This window comes from Podarcis tiliguerta, assembly GCF_965153285.1.
Source record: "Podarcis tiliguerta genome assembly, chromosome: 17".
NCBI lineage: Eukaryota > Metazoa > Chordata > Lepidosauria > Squamata > Lacertidae > Podarcis > Podarcis tiliguerta.
In genome coordinates this window covers 12,323,107-12,345,081 of record NC_139550.1, presented here as the reverse complement: position 1 = coordinate 12,345,081, position 21,975 = coordinate 12,323,107, and the positions used below count along the sequence as shown (strand labels likewise).

Genomic DNA, 21,975 nt, shown 5'->3' with positions numbered 1-21,975 from the left:
ACCCTACTGCTGTCCATATAATGCTAGGTGAATACTGAGATGGAGAAATAATTTCTTAATTTCATATATATATATATATATATATATATATATATATACACACACACACACACACACACACACACACACACAGACAAGAGTCTGAGCTGGCAGCGAATGACCAGGAATGAGACCTTGGGGTCATAGTGGATAGAGCTTGATGAGCTTGTGGCCCCAAACCAGTACATTTGCATTGTGAAAAGGGCAGATTCCATGCTAAGGGGTCATTAGGAAGCGGATTGGAAATATAACACATCAATATAATTATACAAATCTATGGTGTGTCTGCACTTGCAACCAAAATGATCGAGTGGGGTAGAGCAACTTCCCTAGGAGGAAATGTGAAGAGTTCTTAGGCTTTTTAGCTTAGAAACAAAGGTGAGAAGGGGACACATGATACAGGTGCATGAGACGATGCATGGGGTGAATAAATTGGATGGGGAAAAGTTGCCCCCCCCCCATAATACAATGAAGCTGGATGATGGAACATTCAGGACAGAGAAAATAAACTACTTCTTCACACTGAGCAGCATTAAACAATGGAATTTGTTGCTGTATGACAGATGTGGGGAAACTTTGGGCCTCCAGATGTTCATAGGATCTCATAGAATTGTAGAGTTGGAAGGGACCCTGAGATCATCCAGTCCAACCCCCTGCAATGCAGAAATATGCAGTTGTCTCATATGGGGATCTAACCCGCAACCTTAGCACTATCAGCCCCGCACTCTAGCCAACGGAGCTATCCAGGACTACATCTCCCATCATCCCCAGCAAACATGGTCAATGGCAAGGGATGCCGAGAGTTGTAGTTCAGTAACAAGAGTGATAGCCAGCAACTTGGGTAGCTTTAAAAGATTAAGAAAGTTCATGGAGGAGTTTTGGTCCTTAAAGGCATACTGGAAATGAACGCCCTTGTGAACCTCATTGTACATTGTCCCAGTGCTGCTGAACACCTCTGCAACAACTTCACCCAACAACCTCTATACATCTTTGCAATTTTTAAGGTCCTTTGCATGTGCGCTTAGCAAAAAATTAAGATTTATACACTTAAAGTGCATGTGCACGGATAGAAGATTACAGGTTGTTTTGCCCCGTTTATTTAAGAACAACAACCGTGATGGGCTGAGCTGTGTGCTGTGTCCATAAAGCAATAAACACACAAGACGTAACTGGCTGTACTTTTGAATAAATAAGGTATACCATTCATTGTACTGATGAAGCCTAGGATGGCGAAACAAGGCTAATATTCTGGAAATCCTTGTCTTAGACTCTGTGAAAGGATTCTGTGGAACTGTAACAACCCTTCATGTGGATTATTGGACTCTATGGACAGACAGGTGGAATAGATATTTATACATGTATGGACCATGTGTATGAACTGACTAGTGAATAAACTGGTCCACTGGGTCTTCTGCTTTTTCATTGAACTTTACGAGACTTTCGTTGAAATCTACAATTTGATACAATGAATAGTATACCTTATTTATTCAAAAGTGAAGCCGGTTACGTGTTTTTATTGAGTATGTTTCACGTAACCATAGGTTTGTTGTTGTTTTGCTAGTGTCCATAAAGCTGCAAAAAAAATAAGAGGGTCCTCTTGGAATAAAAGTGCCAAAGAAAGCATCCCTCCTGGAGTAGGAAGGATGCAGCAGAGTGCAGGTAGGCTAGGAAAACACCTCTTCTGCTACATTTGTGCAGACTATGCTCCTTGACCCCGTGACAACTTCCATCTGCAGTGCAGAGGAACAGAGGCAGAGCACTGGGGCATGCTACAGGCAGAAAGAATAAGATATACACACCTAGAGGATACGACAAGGCTGAAATTCTGACCTTGTCCAGCGCAGACCAAGCCAAGGGATTAAATGGTTTATCATAATGTAGAGCAAAGTTAAATATTAGATATTCGCTTGCATGAAATCTCCATCGCACATCTGGATGGCAGCCTAGTCCTGAGTTTGTTCTCCTTCTGAACTCTTCCTCTTGCAGTGTCAGCTTTCTCCTACCTAACTACCCACGTAATCCATACATTAGTGGACGGCGGTGGTTCGTTTAAAGCTCTGTTGCAAAGTGTGCGCAACCAAAACATTTTTATCGCGGCAGCGAAAAGGAGAAAATATTTCCTTACCAGAAACAAATTAATGAGCCTCTCCAGTTGAGAAAATATCGTACGGCAGATCATTAGCGCCACAATGAAAGACTTCCCGTTTCTCTTGCCCCAACTCCCAGCCTTGCCCACTCAAACGAAATAATCAAGCTTTACACATAATCAACAAGCAGGTATCTAAAATCAATTAATACACAACAGCTTACTTTGTAGTTCACCAGTAGCAGCTTGATTCCAGTTTGAGTTTTTTCCTTCTGTAGCGGCACTTGATTGCTCTGTTAAGTAGTGCTGTGCTTTTTGGAATACAGAACTTTGAAGCGTATTAACTGATAGTGTCTTTGTATCTGTTTAATTACCATTGGTAAAATATCAAAATGGTCAAAGGCCTGGAAACGATGCCTTATGAGGAACGGCTAAGGGAGCTGGGCATGTTTAGCCTGGAGAAGAGGAGGTTAAGGGGTGATATGATAGTCATGTTCAAATATATAAAAGGATGTCACATAGAGGAGGGAGAAAGGTTGTTTTCTGCTGCTCCAGAGAAGTGGACACGGAGCAATGGATCCAAACTACAAGAAAGAAGGTTCCACCTAAACATTAGGAAGAACTTCCTGACAGTAAGAGCTGTTCGACAGTGGAATTTGCTGCCAAGGAGTGTGGTGGAGTCTCCTTCTTTGGAGGTCTTTAAGCAGAGGCTTGACAGCCATATGTCAGGAGTGCTCTGATGGTGTTTCCTGCTTGGCAGGGGGTTGGACTCGATGGCCCTTGTGGTCTCTTCCAACTCTATGATTCTATGATTCTATGATCTTTGGAATTTTAGTTTGGTGGGGGGTGAGGCTGAGTATTGACATTAGTTCATCAAGGAAAAGGAGGGCATTATCCAAAAATTCAACTTTATGTCCCTTAAGTCTCCTCTTCTTAAAGTTTATTTTTGCAGTCCTGGTTCCTGCGCCCAACAGCTTCTGGGTTTGCAGACAGTAGCAGGTAAGATTCCTGCATAACACAGGATGGAGCAGGCCAGACCATGGCTATTCAGCCAGCTGGCAATATCGCTGAGCCTTCTTAGTCATTTGGAGAGAGGGTGGGAATCTGATCACGAGACAGGCTTTGATGCTCTCATGTTGGAAAAGAACTGGTGCAACAACTGGAAATTTGGTTATTGGGCCATGCAAAGTTAGGGCTGCCAAAGTTTTAACCAGTTGTGGCAGCTGTGTGTTTAACAGCGGCTTGATCTGTAGGAACCATGAGCACAGCTCTCCACAAATTTCTCAATGAGTAGGCGTTAAATGATTTATTTCCACGCCATGAAAAGTTTTGCCTGCCAAATTCTGAACATCAAGCCACAAGAACAGACAAGGCTTTTTTTCGTGGTTGGATGACAACCGTGCATGGTTTATTCTATATGCCTGTATGTTTGTTTTAGGTATTTATACCCCCCACCTTTCAAATAAACTTCCCTAGGATGGATTTATAATAAAAACAGAAATACAACAATGAGAGCAAAAATGATTTAAAAAAAATAGGCAGCAACAGTAGTAAAACCAGTAAGGGGATTCTAACAGTGCGATCCGAAGCATATCTACTCAGAAGGAACTCCTATTGAATTCAATGGGGCTTACTCCCAGGTAAGTAAGTGAGGGTTACACCCTCGAAAGTGTGACAACATGACCTATAACTCTGAAGTAAAAGCTTCTTTGGCTCTCCAGTATCATTAAGAGTAGAGATAAAGGAAATTGCAGCCTCATAGCAATTGTTGCCTCTCCAAATTGTCCCAGTCATTATGGTCAACTGTCAGTTTGCATTTCTTGGTGCAGAAAGTATTGATCTGATGTGTAGAGATCTTTCCTATTCTACTTAATTCAAGAGGGTTCTAGAAGCTTCTCTGTGTGAAAGAAACAAGCAGAAGGTTTGTGATGTTTGGGTTATTCCTTCAGAGAAGCTGAGTACAACTGGTTTAAACTGGTTCTGTTATCTCTCTCAGTCAAGGTCATGCTGACTATGAAAGTAGGGCCAGAAAGAGCCTGGGCTTCAGTTTCTATCTCTTTTCCTTCTGGTGTGGTTTTCTGTACATAGTATGCTTAGTGTTAAGGTTTGGTCTTATTATAAGTTATTGTAAGTTTAGGTTAAGTCTACTGCACCTGGATTTCTTATGGACAGTGCCAGTCCTGAATGTATTGGATTTGTGATTATTACGCTCATTTGCCCTCAGTAGCAGTAAAGCTCTGTTCATAGCTGTCAACCGTCCCTTATTTGGCGGGAAAGTCCCTTATCCCAGCGCCGTGTCCCGCTGCTGTCCCTTACTGATGATGTCCCTTAAATTTCCCGGGTTTCAAAGGTAGCAGCTCCTCTCCCTCCCTCCCCCCCTGCCAGCCAGGGAGGAGGGAGGCTCCAACTGTGTTGCTTGGCTGCGTTGCTCACCCAATAAGGAGTCTAAGAACGACTGGGGGGTGGAGCTTGCATGTTTTCTGCCGATCAAATCAGCCACGTTGCCTGGGGACTCGCCTTTGCTCAGCGTTTCCCAGCGGAGAGGTGACTGTGGCTTTACTTGCTGCATCCCCTTTGCCGGGTTGCTGCGCTGTGGGAACCACCGCTTGAGGCTTCGTTTGGCTGCTGGTTGACTAAAATCCCTTATTTTGGCTGCTGATCCCTTATTTTCGAGGCTGCTGATCCCTTATTTTCAAATCTGTAAGTTGACTGCTATGGCTCTGTTGGATGAAATAAAATAAAATTAAGGTAAAGGTAAAGGTAAAGGTACCCCTGCCTGTACGGGCCAGTCTTGACAGACTCTAGGGTTGTGCGTCCATCTCACTCAAGAGGCCGGGGGCCAGCGCTGTCCGGAGACACTTCCGGGTCACGTGGCCAGCGTGACATCGCTGCTCTGGCAAGCCAGAGCCGCACACGGAAACGCCGTTTACCTTCCTGCTAGTAAGCGGTCCCTATTTATCTACTTGCACCCGGGAGTGCTTTCAAACTGCTAGGTTGGCAGGCGCTGGAACCGAACGATGGGAGCGCACCCCGCCGCGGGGATTCGAACTGCCAACCTTTCGATCAGCAAGCCCTAGGCGCTGAGACTTTTACCCACAGCGCCACCCGCGTCCCTTGAAATACAATTACCTCTGGTCTATTTTGGGGGGATCCTGCAATGTGTTTAAGTTTTTACTATACATTGGAATCTACTCTGGATCAATGTTGAGTAGAATTTCAGCGACATCAACAGTCAGGTGCGATGGGAACTGTAGTTCTGCAACATCTGGAGCGCTGCAATTCCTAATCCTGGATTAAGGAATGGACAGGGCTGTCCGCGATCACTCTCCCAACCCATCCCCCAAACCTCTGTATGTACTTTAACATCCCACTGTACATTTTGCCCTCTATGACTTACAATTTTACCATTTCTGCCGCCGCTGTTGGTATTTAAACATCAGAGCGCTGCAGGAACACAGTCTTGCATCCCTAATTTAAAAAATAAAAACAGCAATAAAACCGCAAACTGGTGCAGAACACTCAGCTAGGCTGCTAAGAGAGACATCTGGCCATTCACACATAACACCTGCGCAGAAAGGGCTGCTAATTTGCCAGGTTTAAGGTGCTGTTATCAAGATATAAAGCCCTAAACAACTTCAGGGCACATTTACCTAGAAGAACACCTTCCCCATGCAGACCTGTTAGATCACGCTGATTTTTGGAGGGTGCTTGTTGCCACAACCTGTGAAATTGCACCAGTGAAGAATTCTCTGCAGTGGCACTTACCGGTATTTTGTGGTACATGCCCCCCATGCGTACAGTCATATAGCAGGCAACAACAGGGGTCTTTCCCATTGTTATCCGAATTTTGTATTTTTGCCTAGTTGTTGCCCAGCTATTGATGTGAGTTTTACACCACTGTCTTGGTGATGTTTTATTGTCTTGGTAAGTTTTGCCATGATTACCGTATGTAAACCTGCTGTTGTAAACCGCTGTGGGATGGATTTAAAAACGAAAAGCAGTCTAGTTTAAAAACAAAGAAAACAAGCAACAACAGCAGGTGGCAGAGCAGCATAAAAGCACATCACTAGAGATAAAAACCCCACAGTTAAAATGCCTGGGAGAATTAAAAATGTCTTCCTTTGGTGTTGAAAAGTCATCAGAATCACTGTCCAGCCTCCAAGCCTAGGAGCCATTCTCAAACCATGACTTTAGGAACAGGAGGAGGAGCTGGGAAGAGAGGAGTTCAGGGATATTTTAAAAAAAATAATTATATAAGTTGTGTGTCTTTCCTTTTCAATTTGTATTGTTATTTTATGCACTGCGACTTGCTTTTATTTTTACTGATTATAGTTTAGAAATTATTTATTTGTAATTGTTAAAAAACTCTGTTTATTATTTGCTGATATTTTATTTTATTGTGTACTATTAAATTCTAATGTACTATTGAATATTACTTTGGTAGCTCTTACCGCCAGAAAGTTTTTCCTGATGTTCAGTCGGAATCTCCTTTCTTCTAACTTGAATCCCCCTCCAAACCCCCTTATGTTGACAATGGCAAAGAAATTGACGTTGTGTTGTCTGTCCAAGTCTGAAAACACAAAAATAGATAGGCATAATAGGGACAGAGGTTCCAAAGAAGATGACTAAACTATTTACCGGTATGTACATGACAACAGCAGCAGACTATTATTATATGTGCAGAAATGGAAAGGAGAGCAGGTTCCAACGGAGGCTATTGAAAGTAAAGGACTATGCAGAAATGGCAAAGCTGACAGCGAAATTAAGACATCAAAATGATGAATTTTTCATAGAAGAATGGAGGCCTTTCTTGGATATTTTTTTTAATACTATACTATTACTATTACTATTGTAATAGAGAAAATTTGTGTAATAGATAAAAGATATAATGCAGAAGAAAAGTTTTGAGTAAAACCACTGCGGAAGTGGAGATGTCTATTAATGAAAGAATGTAACTATTTGTTATGAAGATTGTTGTGAAAATGTTTGTATTTTTAATATACTGTATATATATATTGACACGCACACGCACACACACACACACACAATGAAGAGGGGTAGTCAACACAGAGCACTCCAGAACTTGTCAGAGTCTCGACAGCTCCAGCCAGCAAAGCCAGCGGTCAGGGATGATGGAGACCAGAATCATTAGTGGGATGCCAGATCTGCAAAAAGATTAGCACATTTATAAAGGCATACGTCTTTGTGGACTATAATAACTTTTACGGACCATCATAATTTTGTTAGCTTTTAAACCATGGGAGAAGTTAGGCAACCTTTGACCTCTAGATGCAATGCTCTTCCCTAATGACATTCTGTGTATGTTAATATGTTAATATGTTAATGATGGCGATGATGATTTATAAGCCACCCTTTATCAAGCTGCTGTATTAACTTGTGAATCATGTGATCAGCCTTTTGCTTCGTGATGCTTAGCTTATTTTTTTAGTTTTAGCTTTGTTAACAGTGTGCTATAAGGTCGCAATTGTTTCGCTGGTGGTTTAATTATTCTGTATGTTTCATGCTTTATTTCTGATGTTCTATTATATTCCATCCTGTTACAGTGGTACCTCACGTTAAGTACTTAATTCGTTCCGGAGGTCCGTTCTTAACCTGAAACTGTTCTTAACCTAAGGTACCACTTTAGCTAATGGGGCCTCCCGCTGCTGCCACGCTGCCGCCACAAAATTTCTGTTCTCATCCTGAAGCAAAGTTCTTAACCTGAGGTATTTCTGGGTTAGCGGAGTCTGTAACCTGAAGCGTATGTAACCTGAAGCATATGTAACCCGAGGTACCACTGTATTGTTATTTATTGTTTGTAAGCCGTTTGGGGATTTATTTAAATGAAAAGCGGCAAAGAAATATATCAAATGAAATATTTTATTATCCTATATGACTTCTTCTGTTCATTATGTTCCACAACAACAACGATAATAATTTATTTTGTATACCCTGCCAAACTGACTGGGTTGCCCCAGTCACTCTGGGCACCCGCCATCAAAAATAAATCAAGCATTAAAAACTTCCTGAAACAGGGTTGCCTTCATATGCCTACGAATATGTGTATTTTTTTTTTCCACACCTGCCAGGAGGGCATTACACAGGCCGGGTGCAACTACGGATAATCGAATCAAATATTTAATTATTCGTGCTATATTTGTGATGTTCTAATTATGTTCCACCACCACTTTACTGTCACTTATTATTTGTAAGCCGCTTGGGGATTCATTTGAATGAAAACATTGACAGTGCCAGTCCCGCGCATGCCTTCCTTCACTTTTTTGCACCATATGGCAAGCTAGCCTTGCTGTTTCGGGGGTCATTCAGCTGCCTGCCCCCTTCCCCGCCCTGCTCCGTTTGCTTCCGCTGCTGCAACGTGTTAGCTGGCAGCTCCCGGTCTTGCAACAAATCCCTCCAAGGCAGCGACACGGTTTTTCCCAGCGTGCGCAAGGAAGCATTGCAGGGCATCCCCGCTCCGCTCAGCGCCTCCCATGTTCCTGCAGAGGGCGCTGCTGCTGCTGCGCCGGGGATACTTCGGCGCAAGAGGGCAGCAAGGGGGAGAACAAAGGGGTCGTCGCCTGTTGCAACCCGGCTGAGCTGCAGCTGCCGCCGCCACGAAGGGAGCAAAAATGAGCCCAGGGACTCCCGGAGGAGCGCTTTCCGCCGCAACCAAACCGGTTTGCAAAAAAAAAAAAAAACAGCCGGGGGGGTGTTTGGGGGTTGCTCTCGATTGCATTGCATATTTACAGACTTGCTTTTTAAAAAAATAAAAATAAAATAAGAATGCAAGAAGGAGAGTCGTTTGCATTTGCAGCCGAAGCGCGCGCGCGTGCGCTCCAGATCTGGTGGAGGAGAGGCGGTCGGCAGGAGCCACCTGCTGGCAAGAGGTAGCTGGGAGTTGCTCGCGGGGGAGGCGGGACCCTCGCAGGGAGGTCTCCTCCTCCCCCGCGGGGAAGGGGAAGACCCCCCAGCACCACGTGGCACCGGCGGAGGAGGCGCCCCGAGCGCGCGCCCCGGGCTGCAAAAGCTGGAGCGAGTTGCAGGGCGTTCGTGGCTTCGCTGCTGTGCGCAAGGCCCGTCCCGTCCCCCCCACGGGTGAGAAGGGTTAGTGCGTAGAATCGCAGAAGTTGGAAGGAATCCTCCCCCCCCCCCCAGGTTCTAGCCCCCATCCCCTTTTGCGATGCAGGAATCTCGTGACAGGTGACCATCGGCACCTCCTCTACCTGGAAACCTCCAAGGAAGAAGAGGTCCCCTCTTGGATGAAGTCTGTTTATGGGCATAGAATGGATTTATGTTGCGGGGGGGGGCGGGGGGAGGCAGGCCACCCACCTGTCATTCTCCTCCGTAGCGGATTCTGAATGAAATGTCTCAACCGTTGTTTTAAAATTCTTTCTTTGGGCCCCAAGTGCTCAGGAAAACCTGTCAGAATCTTTCTGCAGTTTCTACTTTTAGGTTAAGTATTTCCATTCATTCACTTGAATTGGGGGGGGGGCAGCTGCACAAAGCACAGAGCCTAGGACTTGCTGATCAGTAGGTCAGCGGTTCGAATCCCTGTGACAGGGTGAGCTCCTGTTGCTCGGTCCCTGTTCCTGCCAACCTAGCAGTTCGAAAGCACGTCAAAGTGCAAGTAGATAAATAGGGAAGGTAAACAGCATTTCCGTGCGCTGCTCTGGTTTGCCAGAAGCGGCTTAGTCATGCCGGCCACATGACCCGGAAGCTGTACGCCGGCTCCCTCGGCCAGTAAAGCGAGATGAGCGCTGCAACCCAGAGTCGGCCACGACTGGACCTAACAATCAGGGGTCCCTTTCCCTAGCTGCACACACATAACACCCCAGCTACACCCATGAAGTCCATTTTACTGTGGAACTGCTCCCACTGTCAGAAAGTTCTTCTTGAGGTTGAGTCCGTTTCTCCTTTCTTGTGCTTGAATGCATTGGATCAGGTCCTATCCTCTGGAGCGGGAGGAGATAAGTTTGCTCCATCCCTCATGTGGCAGCCATTTAGGTCTTTGCCTGACTAGGGGTTTCTTAAAAAATAACAAAAAAACAATGCAAATCCTGGAGAATTTGCTTGCGGTTGCAAAAGAGCATGTCTAGGGGCCAGTGCCCTCCTTCGCTAAGGGTTAATACGACAGACAAACGTTCTGTTCCTACTGTTTTTCCCAAGTCACCACCCTACAAAATAAATATTGTACTAGTCTTGATTTAAGGAGAGGAGTCTCTTTTTTCAGACTGTCCACTGCCTTTTCTGCATCCTCAAAGGTGCATCAACCCGCCATGGGATACAAACAATCCACAGTTCCTGGTTTGCTCTGCTCCGGATGCTTTACTTAGGAGTAACTCCCTGTCTGTTGTCTTTGTCCATGGAGTTTTCTTGGCAGGGATACTGGAGTGGCTTGCCGGTTCCTGCTCCAGGTGGAGCACGTTTGGTCAAAACTCTCCACCATGACCTGTCCTTCTTGGGTGCCCTGCTCGGCATAGTTCATAGCTTCTCTGAGTTATTCAAGCCCCTTAGCCACGGCAAGGATGTTGGGAAAGATGGAGGGCACAAGGAGAAGGGGACGACAGAGGACGAGATGGTTGGACAGTGTTCTCGAAGCTACCAGCATGAGTTTGACCAAACTGCGGGAGGCAGTGGAAGACAGGAGTGCCTGGCGTGCTCTGGTCCATGGGGTTACGAAGAGTCGGACACGACTAAACAACTAAACAACAACAACTCCCTGTCTCTTTAAAAGAGAGATAACTTTGTAGTCCGGGCGCAGGGGTTGCTGGCCAGGCAACTTGGAAGCCTGGAGTGTTTTCAAAGTAGATTAGATACAGATGGATCTGATTTGGGATAAGAATGGGTGGGTCTGGAAGAGATGGAATAAAAGGGTAAATGAAGGAACAGATTGAGAGGGAGTGACAGTTGATGCAGAAATGATGAGTTTCAAGTTTCAGGACTGATTTTACACCAGGAAAGCTAGAGATTATTAACCATGACTAAAGAGTTTTGAAAGAGAGGCATATTTCTGTTTTGTTTTATTTTTTTAAAGTATGCATTGTCTTTCTGACCAAAGATATTCCAAAGAACTGTAGGGACCCTGAGGATCAGGAATCGAACCTGCAACCTTGGCATTATCAGCACCACGCTCTAAACAGCTGAGTTTTGATTTTAAAAGATTGGAGGAATATAATAAAACAAATCTGAAGGTGGCAAAGAATCGGCAGTGAATGGCAGAAAATGCTTACAAGCACTTGGGGAAAGAGCTTCCGATTACTAAGTACAGTGGTACTTCTGGTTACAGACGCTTCAGGTTACAGACTCTGCTAACCCAGAAATAATACCTTGGGTTAAGAACTTTGCTTCAGGATGAGAACAGAAATTGCGCAATGGCGGTGTGACAGCAGCAGGAGGCCCCATTAGCTAAAGTGGTACCTCAGGTTAAGAACAGTTTCAGCTTAAAAACGGACCTCCGGAATGAAATAAGTTCTTAACCCGAGGTACCACTGTGCCTGGTTCCATTGTCAGGATTAAAGTTAAGAGACCACCACACACGACAAGACCTGCCAAGAAAAACAATTTATTTATGTATGCTACAACAGCAGCAAGAGTCTTGTTAGCACAAGGATGGAAAAACGAGGAAACCCCAACGAAAGAACAGTGGCAAGAAAAACTGATGAGCTATGCAGCATTGGCCAAATTGACACATAAACTATGTGAGAAGGACAATCATGACTTCAAAGAAGATTGGGAAGTTTTTACAAATTATTTTTTAAAAAAACAAAATGACTTGGACTCCTTGGCAGGTTTTGAAGAAACATCCACAAATTTATTAATAGAATATATGACAGATAAGGTAGTGATATGTACCATTTTTGATATGCAGAGAATAACAAGCGTAAACAAATTGGAGAAGGGAGCTGAGGGAAGTCGAGGGAGCGAGATTGATAATTTGTTTTGTTGAAATTGCTTAATAAAAATATATTTTTTAAAAAGAGAGAGAGACCACCACATGCACAAAAATATCTTCTCCAGATCTTGCTCTACCCTCCACTGCCCATTGCTGACTTTCGTATATAACTTGCATCTGAGCCAGATGAGGTTGCAAAGCAATTTTAGGCTCTGGATGTAGACCTCAACCCATCACACTTTAGATGGCAACATGTGTTAACTCACTCACTTCAAAATAGAAAGGGCTGTAGTTCATTTGCACAGCATGTGTTTGCATGCAGAAAGTCCCAGGGTCAATCCCAGCATCTACAGGTAGAGCTGGGAGAGGATTCTCAGTCTGAAATCCTGGGCAGCTGCTGCCAGTCGATGTAAGCATGGGGTTTGCCAGAAGGTGTTAGGACTCTGCTTGGCCAGCAGTCATGGACAATGGGAATTGTATTCCTCCAACATCTGGAGGATACAACGTTTGGCTACCCTTGGTATACACCAGGGTTTCCCAAACTTGGGTCTCCAGCTGTTTTTGGACTACAATTCCCATCATCCCTGGCCACTTGGTCCTGCTAGATAGGGAAGATGGGAGTTGTAGTCCAAAACCCACAGGAGCCCCAGTTTGGGAAACCTGGAAAGGAAAACTTGTTGGCAGTGCCACATGGGAGGCGAGGAAATACTGCTGTAGAAATAAGAATGGGTTTCTCCTAAATAAGAAGAGCTGGTAAGTATGCAGTTTGCTGTTTTAATGCCCGCACAGAGTTGGCCAGGTTGCTGCTGAAATGAGATTTCCATCTGACAGGAGCCCTTTATACTCTAGATAAACCCCGCTAGAACACAGGCAGGGAGGGGAGAGAGAGAAAAAAGAAAATCCCAAACCAATTGTTTGTCTGTGTTATGTGTGTTTGTATTGCTTAGGCAACAAAGTTCTGACAGGGCAATCAAGGCCTTCTAAGCCTTAATTCCATGCTTTAATACAGGCATCCGCAAACCCGGCCCTGCAGATGTTTTGGGACTACAACTCCCATCATCCCTGACCACTGGTCCTGTTAGCTAGGGATGATGGGAGTTGTAGTCCCAAAACATCTGGAAGGCCGAGTTTGGGGTTGCCTGCTCTAATATGTCTCTGCCTGAGTTCGTTGATCCATTTCTGCAGTCAAGCCAAACACTTTTGCACTGTGCTCTGTTACCTAGCCCCCTTACGACATTTAACACTCGGGGCAACTGGAGCTCCTTTTGTTGCCCTGGGGCTTTTTATATCACCACCACCACCACCACGCTAACATAGCTGCCTATTACACCTCCCATAGGCCATCACATGAACCAGGAAAGGGTGTTTTAGTATTTATTTCTCCCCATTGTGGACAGCAAGAGAGGCAGAACATTACATTTGCGTGTCCGTGTATATGTTTCTTTGTTTTCTCCATGGCATGGCAAACTGTAGGCTGGTGGGGAAATGGCGTACATCAGGAAAATAGCATGGGAGGGGAAGGATTAGCTTCCTCTCCCCCTCCCAAAAAAATCTGGAGCAAAACCACCCACCCTGCAGCTACTATGGGCCAAAATCATGTCTCTTTGTCATTGTGACTAGTTTGGGCAAGGCGCTCACCTGGTTTTCAGCTTTGTGATATATCCCCAGCTAAACATCGTGATATATTGATATATCACAATGTCTGAAATAAGGATGGAGCTATGAAGGCAGCCCTGTTTAGGGAAGCTTTTAATGTGTGATGTATTACAGTATTTTAATATTTTTTTGGAACCCGCCCAGAGTGGCTGGGGAAGCCCAGCCAGATGGGCAGGGTATAAATAATAAATTAGTAGTAGTAGTAGTAGTAGTATGTAGAGGGATTGGCTGATTGGTTTTCCCCACATTGTGATTTTTGCAAACACACACACAAACATCTTAATTTGTGATATATTGCCCTGTCAAAAACTATGAAACCAATATAATGACTTTCCTCCCCTCCTTTCTTACTGTGGATATTCTTTTTTCTATTAGTTGTTGTTGTTGTTGTTGTTGTTGTTGTTGTTGTTGTTGTTGTTGTTATATTGGCAAAGTAATAATCATACATAAGAATAAAATATGTGTACCCCGCCACTGAGACTATTCCGTTGTAACTATCCAACCACCCAAAATTCTAACACCTCTTGCGTTTTAACAGTACAAATTCTATAAACACCTTCCATATCTCCTCAAAATCATATCTCCTGCATATTCCCTGTCTTACCTTAATGGCACGTGTTAATTTATCATTAATAGCTATATCCCACACCTCTTGTTCCAGGGATTCGAACCGCCGACCTTCTGATCGGCAAACCCTAGGCTCTGTGGTTTAACCCACAGCACCACCCGCGTCCCTGCTATAAAACATACTGGTGCTTAATCTTGCCCACGAACCAGGACATTTGTTTGCTTGCTTCCTTCCTTAAACCCTAAATCCAACAGCAGCCTAAGCAAATGACATTAGGGAGCATATAAATTCGACACGCAGCTTGGTTTTTTGGGAAGCGCGTTCAAGCCTGGGAGAATTCACTCAAAAAAATCCCCGCCACCCAAATTCTTCTGCCGCTCCAAAAGGCTTCCCAGCGAGATAATCGAGTGCAGGAACGAGCCAGGAGCCACTCCAGCAGGCAAGGCCATCCCTCCAGCTGGATCCTCAGTATGCCCATATGGGCTTATAAATACATGCTGGAAAAAAGCTCTAAACAGTTTGCTTATGAGACTAAACACAAGAGCTCAAAGGCAGCCTGGCAAACGGGGAAATGAAAGGCCTTAAGACCTGCAATTGTACACAATGGGCTGTAAAGGAATTCGCAGGCTGCCCCCTATCCCCACCCTCCCTCACCTTTTAGAGCCAGGCTTGCTGACAAATGGCAGAGCCCAGCTCTGGGAATTGCCAAGCCCTCACAGCTATCAGCAAGGGGGTGGGCGCAGCAGATTAGCACCAGGCTCAGCACCTCGGAGGCGTGACTTGGGGTGGGAGCCAGTGGTGGTGGTTGTGTGGGGAACGCTCAGGTTTCCTTCTCTGGCCTCCAGCCCAAGAGGCTCGAGTCTTGCCAAAGGGATTTGGGTGCCCAGTCCTCGTTTGTGTCGGAACGGCTAAGAAAAAGATTCCAAATCAGTCTGGCAGCTCCAGAACACTCACCCCCTCCCAAGCAGCCATTGTTTCTGTCTGGGCACGATGGGGCTTACATAGGAGGCTGGTCTCAGCTCAGTTGGAAAACTGAATAGTGTGCGTACTCCATCTCCTTTTCGGTGCCAGCGCCACTTCATCCCTACCTGGCAGGGAACACAGGTGCATCATGGCAAACCTCAAATCTGTTTAAACAGGGCAAGGTTGTTGTTGTTTTTGTTAAATTATTGAAATTTTTTTAAAAAAAAACAATATTTTATTAAGTTTTACATAAAAGATGAAACAACATACAATAAACAACAACCAAAACAGAAAAAATACACAATTACACAAACACAAAACAACCAAAAATATCAAAGAAAAAACAACAAAAATAAAAACAGTTTTATCTTCATAATGTTCCTTGCATTAACTTATTTCTCCGACTTCCCCAGACCTCCCTTCCCTGTATTCCAAATCATACAATCAAACAACAAATCCCTTCCCTCTGTCTTAATTAAATTTTTATCTTAGTTTGAATATCCTAATTTAGCTTAATCACTTCTTATACCTTAAAATATTGGATCTTTTAGTTTTTAAAATTTTTAACCAATAACCTTTTACATTCAATCTGATGTCATTCTAACATTCATTAATCTTATAATATTTCTGTAGATAATCTTTAAACTTCCTCCAGTCTTGTTAAATTATTGAATTTGCATACCACCCTATACCCGTAAGGTCACGGGGCAGCCCACAATACAAAGTTGCAATAGGAAAAGCACAAAATACGTAACAAAAATAAGTAAAAGAAATAACAATGTATGCACACTAATAAAAAATACACTCCCCAGCAAAAGATTCCAAACAACACTCCAACCCATTGTTGTTGTTGGTGCACTGTCCTATACAGTGGTACCTCAGGTTAAGTACTTAATTCGTTCCAGAGGTCCATACTTAACCTGAAACTGCTCTTAACCTGAAGCACCACTTTAGCTAATGGGGCCTCCTGCTGCTACCGCGCCGCCGGAGCACGATTTCTGTTCTCATCCTGAAGCAAAGTTCTTAACTTGAAGCACTATATCTGGGTTAGCGGAGTCTGTAACCTGAAGCGTATGTAACCTGAAGCGTATGTAACCTGAGGTACCACTGTACATGCAAGTCTCTGGGTGGTTACAATATAAAATCACAATATAAAAACACAAAATACATAAGAAAAATAAATAAAACAGCCCAAAAACAGTCCCCTCCCCAACAATTTTTTAAAGGGCATTGGATATCAAAATAAAATCCAAAAATCCAAATTAACATACAACATTTAAAAACAATTTAAAGCAACCCCACTCCCCCAATAAAACAGCACCCACCCAAGTTTAACCCCCATCCCTGTTGAAGCAATTTTAACACAAGGGGGCTGTTCCACGCCTTCGTTCCACCCCCAAAGAGGCCACCCAGTGTCTCTGGGACCCACTATTGGTCTCGTCCGCTCAATCTTCCGGAGACTGTCTTTGCACGCAGGGGAAATCCCTAACTCACTGAGGGTTTCAGACCCATCAGCTACCTTCACTTTGTTTAGCGGCAAGCCAGGTTTTATGGAAAGCAAAACTAAACGCTGCTGAAGACTTCCTCTCTGCTGCAGGGGAGCAGGAGAGTGTGTGAGCACAAGGCTTGCATCAGCTACTCTGCTGATGCCAGGAGAGAAGGCAGACCTGAGGCTTATGGCATCTTGCTGCTCATCCACTTACTGCTAAGCCACGGGATACATGAGATGAGGCAGAGGGAGGAAGGGTTATCCAATTGAACAACTGGTAGCATTTCTAGTCATGCAGCAGCTGTACAAGTGTTCAAACAAAAGGGTCAGTTTCAAGTTATGTACATATATGTAAGTCATGAGATGTTTCCCATTGTCGTGCACAGTGTTTCTAAGACCTGGTGCATTCGTTTCTGAAATATACTCGGAGTCGAGAGTGGATTTCATGCTCTTTATTCAGCTCATAGTGGTGAGGAGGAATGAAAGTTCCCCCAAAGTATCTGCTTTATATACATTATTTACACAATGGGCTGCACGTGATTGGCTAATTCCGGAATTCTCCTATAGGCCAATCAGGTTGTGGATTCACTTCCATCTGTAGCTGGATTGGGTGGCTCCTGCAGACCAATCATACTGCTGCATTGTTCTAGGACCAATCAGACTGCTGCATTCTGAATCCTATTGTTCTGGGGCCAATCAGACTGCTGCATTTTGGATCCTATTCAACTCAGTATATAACAGTTTCATTTAGTTTTGATATACAGTGGTGCCCCGCAAGACGAATGCCTCGCAAGACGGAAAACCTGCTAGACGAAAGGGTTTTCCGTTTTGGAGGTGCTTCGCAAAACGAATTTGCTATGGGCTTGCTTTGCAAGATGAAAATGTCATGCGATTCCTGGGGTTTTTTTCCGCTCCTCACCCCCTTTTTCTAAGGCACCAAGCTGCTAAGAGCCTTTTAGCAGCTAATCCGCTAATCCCTTAAGCCTTTAATAGCCGCTAATAGCTGCTAAAACGCTAATAGCGCTAATCCGCTAATGGGCTTGCTTCACAAGACGAAAAAACCGCTAGACGAAGAGACTCACGGAACGGATTCTTTTCGTCTTGCGAGGCACCACTGTATCTCTGCTTTAGCTATGACTCTTCTTAAACTACGGGCATTTTTTCGCAAGCGGCATCAAAACCCAGATTTGACATTTTCCCATTCTTTGGACTCCCAGGGAAACTCAACAAACCTGCTGCACCTGGAACAGGGTGTGGAGATCGCAGGTGAACAGGACACAGCTGTGGGCAGCCAGAGGAAGGGCCATCCATTTTGCGCCTGCCCATACAAAGCAGAGCAAGAAACTAGGGTGCCATTTCCTAGAATTCTTCTCATTGTGAGACTTTCTTGGGTGAGCTGAGAGTAAATCCAGGGCTGTCCCTGGAAAATAGGGACACTTTGCAGGGTCTGTCCTCAGGGCAGGGTTTGGGCCTCCATGTCAATGAAAAGAGTGAGGCTGCCTGATCTCGGACTGCGCACTCCCATCTTTGAACATGGCTCTTTTCTGCTTTCTGTATCCTCTTAACGTTCAGCAGGAAAACTATAAAAAGCATCTTCCACGTCGCTCGCTGAAAACACCTTCAGAGCGGTGGAATGCTGGCGGGTGGTCTAAAAAGAGCAAGGGATCATTAGGTGGGCAGAACATGTGAGCTTCAGTTCCCAAGTTGTGGCTGCGCCATCGCCGGATAGAGCTGAAGAAGGCAGCTTTAAAATATACTGCTACTAGGAGCGAAGTCACACAGCCTGAAACAGCTCAAGTACAAAAACACAGCAACTCGGCTGCTCAGTGTGACAGGCCGGCACGAACGTAACCCTTCAGAATTCTTCTCTGTTCCGCTCAGCTCAGAACACAAGAGCGCAAGCTCAAAGGTTCTGCCCTGACGTTCAAAGCTCTCCATGAGATTGGCTCTGCCAATCAAAGCAACCACTTCTCACTCCCAGGAACACGGTCTCTCGTACCAGCTGCGATTCACTGGAGGGGGAAAAATGCAATAGCCTCCAAGCAGGAACGCACTGCAAGGGCGAGGGGGCAACGCTGTCGAAAACAGCCAGGCTTTAAGTCGAACGCAAGGCCTTTTCAGACAAGAAATGAATGGCTTGAGTAGCCTTCCTCAGTCCGGTTGTTTTCTCTCGGAGGGTTTAGCACATCACACTCATGGCAAAACTGCCCCACAAACGTTTTTAAAAGGTAAGTGACGGGGGGACCCTCACCCCAATTTCAAAAGCTGCCTGCAAGCAGTTTGCTCATTTCTCTGGTGAGAGAGCTATCCCACCCCTGGGCAACTGCGGAGGAAGCTGCTTGGGCGCCTGGGGCAGCATGCCCAGGGGCGTGGCAAGCAGCCCATAGGGGCAGGACACACCACAGCGCCTCTGGAGTCTGCCTGACTCTTCCCACTCAGTCGCCCTATAGCTGGGGGGGAGGCAGCAGGTAGACCTTTTGGGCAGCATGGAGCCTGTGTGTGCCCAAGCCACTGCGTCTTTCCCAGGTGAGATGCGTGGTTCGGGCGCGCTGCAGGCCCTGTGGTGTGTCATCCAGTATTTTGTCACCCCCTTCAGTGGTGACACCCGGGGCGGACCACACCCATCGCCCCCCCCTTCCTCCATCCCTGCCCCTGGGCAGGGAGACAGAAATTAAATACAGTGGTACCTCGGGTTACATACACTTCAGGTTACATACGCTTCAGGTTACAGACTCCGCTAACCCAGAAATAGTGCTTCAGGTTAAGAACTTTGCTTCAGGATGAGAACAGAAGCTCTGGCGGCGCGGCGGCAGCAGGAGGCCCCATTAGCTAAAGTGGTGCTTCAGATTAAGAACAGTTTCAGGTTAAGTACAGACCTCCGGAACGAATTAAGTACTTAACCCGAGGTACCACTGTAAATATAATAAATTTTTATTTATACCCCGCCCTCCCCAGTTCAGAAAACCGGGCTCAGGGCGGCTAACAACAAATTTAAAACACTTAATTGATGCAACAACAAAAAAGCATAACATACAGTATAAAACGTGAATAACAATAAAGTCAGAATTCAAAAATCAATTTAGGGGGGAAATCCATCCAACAAACATTAGATGATCACCAGGGCTAGCTGGCTAAATTAGTCCTATTTGGGCCAGCGAGAAGACCAGGGGAGAATTGGCTGTGGGGTGCCAGAGCGGGTAATCTTCATAAAAAGGGAAGGGGGAGGGAAGGAAGGGGAATAAAAGATCAGGCTAAGTTCAAATGGAAAGCCAGGCGGAATAGCTGTGTCTTACAGGCCCTGCGGAAGGAAGGGACAGACCACCTAACATGGGCTTACTATATAAAATGTCTCAAAGAGGCTTACAGTGATAAAAGCAGTACATGACGCAAACATTTAAAATACATCAAAACACTGACTTACGAGCATCCATCCTACAGCAGCATTCAAAATTTGCCAGGTGCATTTTGCGCTTGGGCATTGGCCGCTTGCGACCAAGTGAAGATGTCCAGGTGCCAGGATGCCCCTGACATCTCCACCATCTGGAGGTCCATGCCTGGGGATCCTTGGATCTTGACTTGTTTTCACACACTAGCAACGTATCCTGTAGCATTTTGTCCGTTATGTTTTGTCTGCACAATCAGAACCCATTTCAGGAACCAAAAAGTATTGAAAAATACGACTTTTGAGCTGTCTGGCCCCCCAATGGCAACTAGGCCTTCCGTTTTGGCAGCTGAAACCCTGGTTTAAGGAGCCATCTGGCACCTAGCTTATATACCTGAGTTTCTGACACTGTCCTGCAGTAGCATAGAAATGACAAATCCTGCTAAAAGATGAAGCCCAATACAGGCAATGGTGTCATGGCATATAGCCCCAGCTAAGAGCCAAACATCTTTGCTGAAGGGCACTGCCGGCATTTGATGGCATACACCGTGTTAGAAGATGAGCAATTAAATAGCCCTTGATGTTGTTGGAGCCAGTGATGGGTGTTGTCTGGGTGTATATGGCAGCAAAGTTGGCATCTGGGTTTATTGCAGGCTCTGGTACCAGTGTCCATGTTAAGTCTGGTTGTTGTATTATTGTGGGTGAGAAGTTGTTTAAGATTGGGTGGCTGTCTGTAGGCGATGAAAGGTCTTCCTCCCGGAGCTTGAGAAAGAGAACTGTCATTGTCTAGGAGAGGTTGTAAATGTCTGATGATGCATTGAACTGTTTTAACTTGGGAGCTATATGTGATTACTAGTGGTGTTGTGTTATTTTCTCTTTTGGGTCTGTCTTGGTTTGCTGTAGATCTCTTAGGTGAGAATCCCTTTCTGTAGATGCGGCTGTAACATAGAGCCTGGCTATATACAATTGATTGGTAGGTTTGGGATGGTAGCCGGAAGCATGTAGATGTTTGCCGGTCAGTTGGTTTTCAGTATAAGGTGGTGTCTATGTGCCCATCCTGTATTTTTATAGTGGTGTCCAGAAAATGTATTTCTTGCATAGATTGGTTCATTGTTAGGTTGATGGCGGAGTGAAAGTCATTGAATGTCTGGTAGAAGGTGTCTAGGGTCTGCTGACCATGTGTCCAGGTAATAAGAATATCATCAATGTATTGCAGATACAAGAGAGGTTTGAGTGAGTAGGAGTTTAGGAAGCGTTGTTCCAAATCTGCCATGAAGATGTTGACATGCTGTGGGGCCATGCGGTTGTCCATAGCTGTGCCACTGATCTGAAGGAACAGGTCATCTCCAAATTTGAAGTGGTTGTGAGTGAGGACAAAAGGGCAGAGTTTGGTAGCAAAGTCCATTGTGATTTTATCTGAAACGGTGTTCCTTATAGCTTGTGAACCATCATTGTATGGGATGTTGGTTTACAGGAATCCTACATCCATAGTGGCTTGTATAGTAAAAGGTAAAGGTAAAGGTACCCCTGCCCATACGGGCCAGTCTTGACAGACTCTAGGGTTGTGCGCCCATCTCACTCAAAGAGGCCGAGGGCCAGCGCTGTCCGAAGACACTTCTGGGTCACGTGGCCAGCGTGACATCGCTGCTCTGGTGAGCCAGAGCCGCACACGGAAACGCCGTTTACCTTCCCGCTAGTAAGCGGTCCCTATTTATCTACTTGCACCCGAGAATGCTTTCGAACTGCTAGGTTGGCAGGCGCTGGGACCGAACAACGGGAGCGCACCCCGCCGCGGGGATTCGAACTGCCAACCTTCTTGATCGGCAAGCCCTAGGCGCTGAGGCTTTAACCCACAGCGCCACCCGCGCTTGTATAGTATTGTTGGGTAAATTGTTCAAAG

The 21,975-nt window shown here is 45.2% G+C and overlaps 2 long non-coding RNA genes across 2 annotated transcripts in view; one reads left to right on the top strand and one right to left on the bottom strand.

Moving 5' to 3' along the window:
* Positions 1-21,975, top strand: part of LOC310668040 — a 1,372,673-nt gene that overhangs the window by 658,728 nt on the left and 691,970 nt on the right. The window lies entirely within an intron of this gene.
* On the bottom strand, positions 2,951-6,684 carry LOC310668048. Its single transcript, XR_014506578.1, has 3 exons — positions 6,577-6,684; positions 5,523-5,593; positions 2,951-4,022 (listed from the first exon to the last, which is right to left on the bottom strand). It is a non-coding gene; the product is annotated as an uncharacterized lncRNA (long non-coding RNA).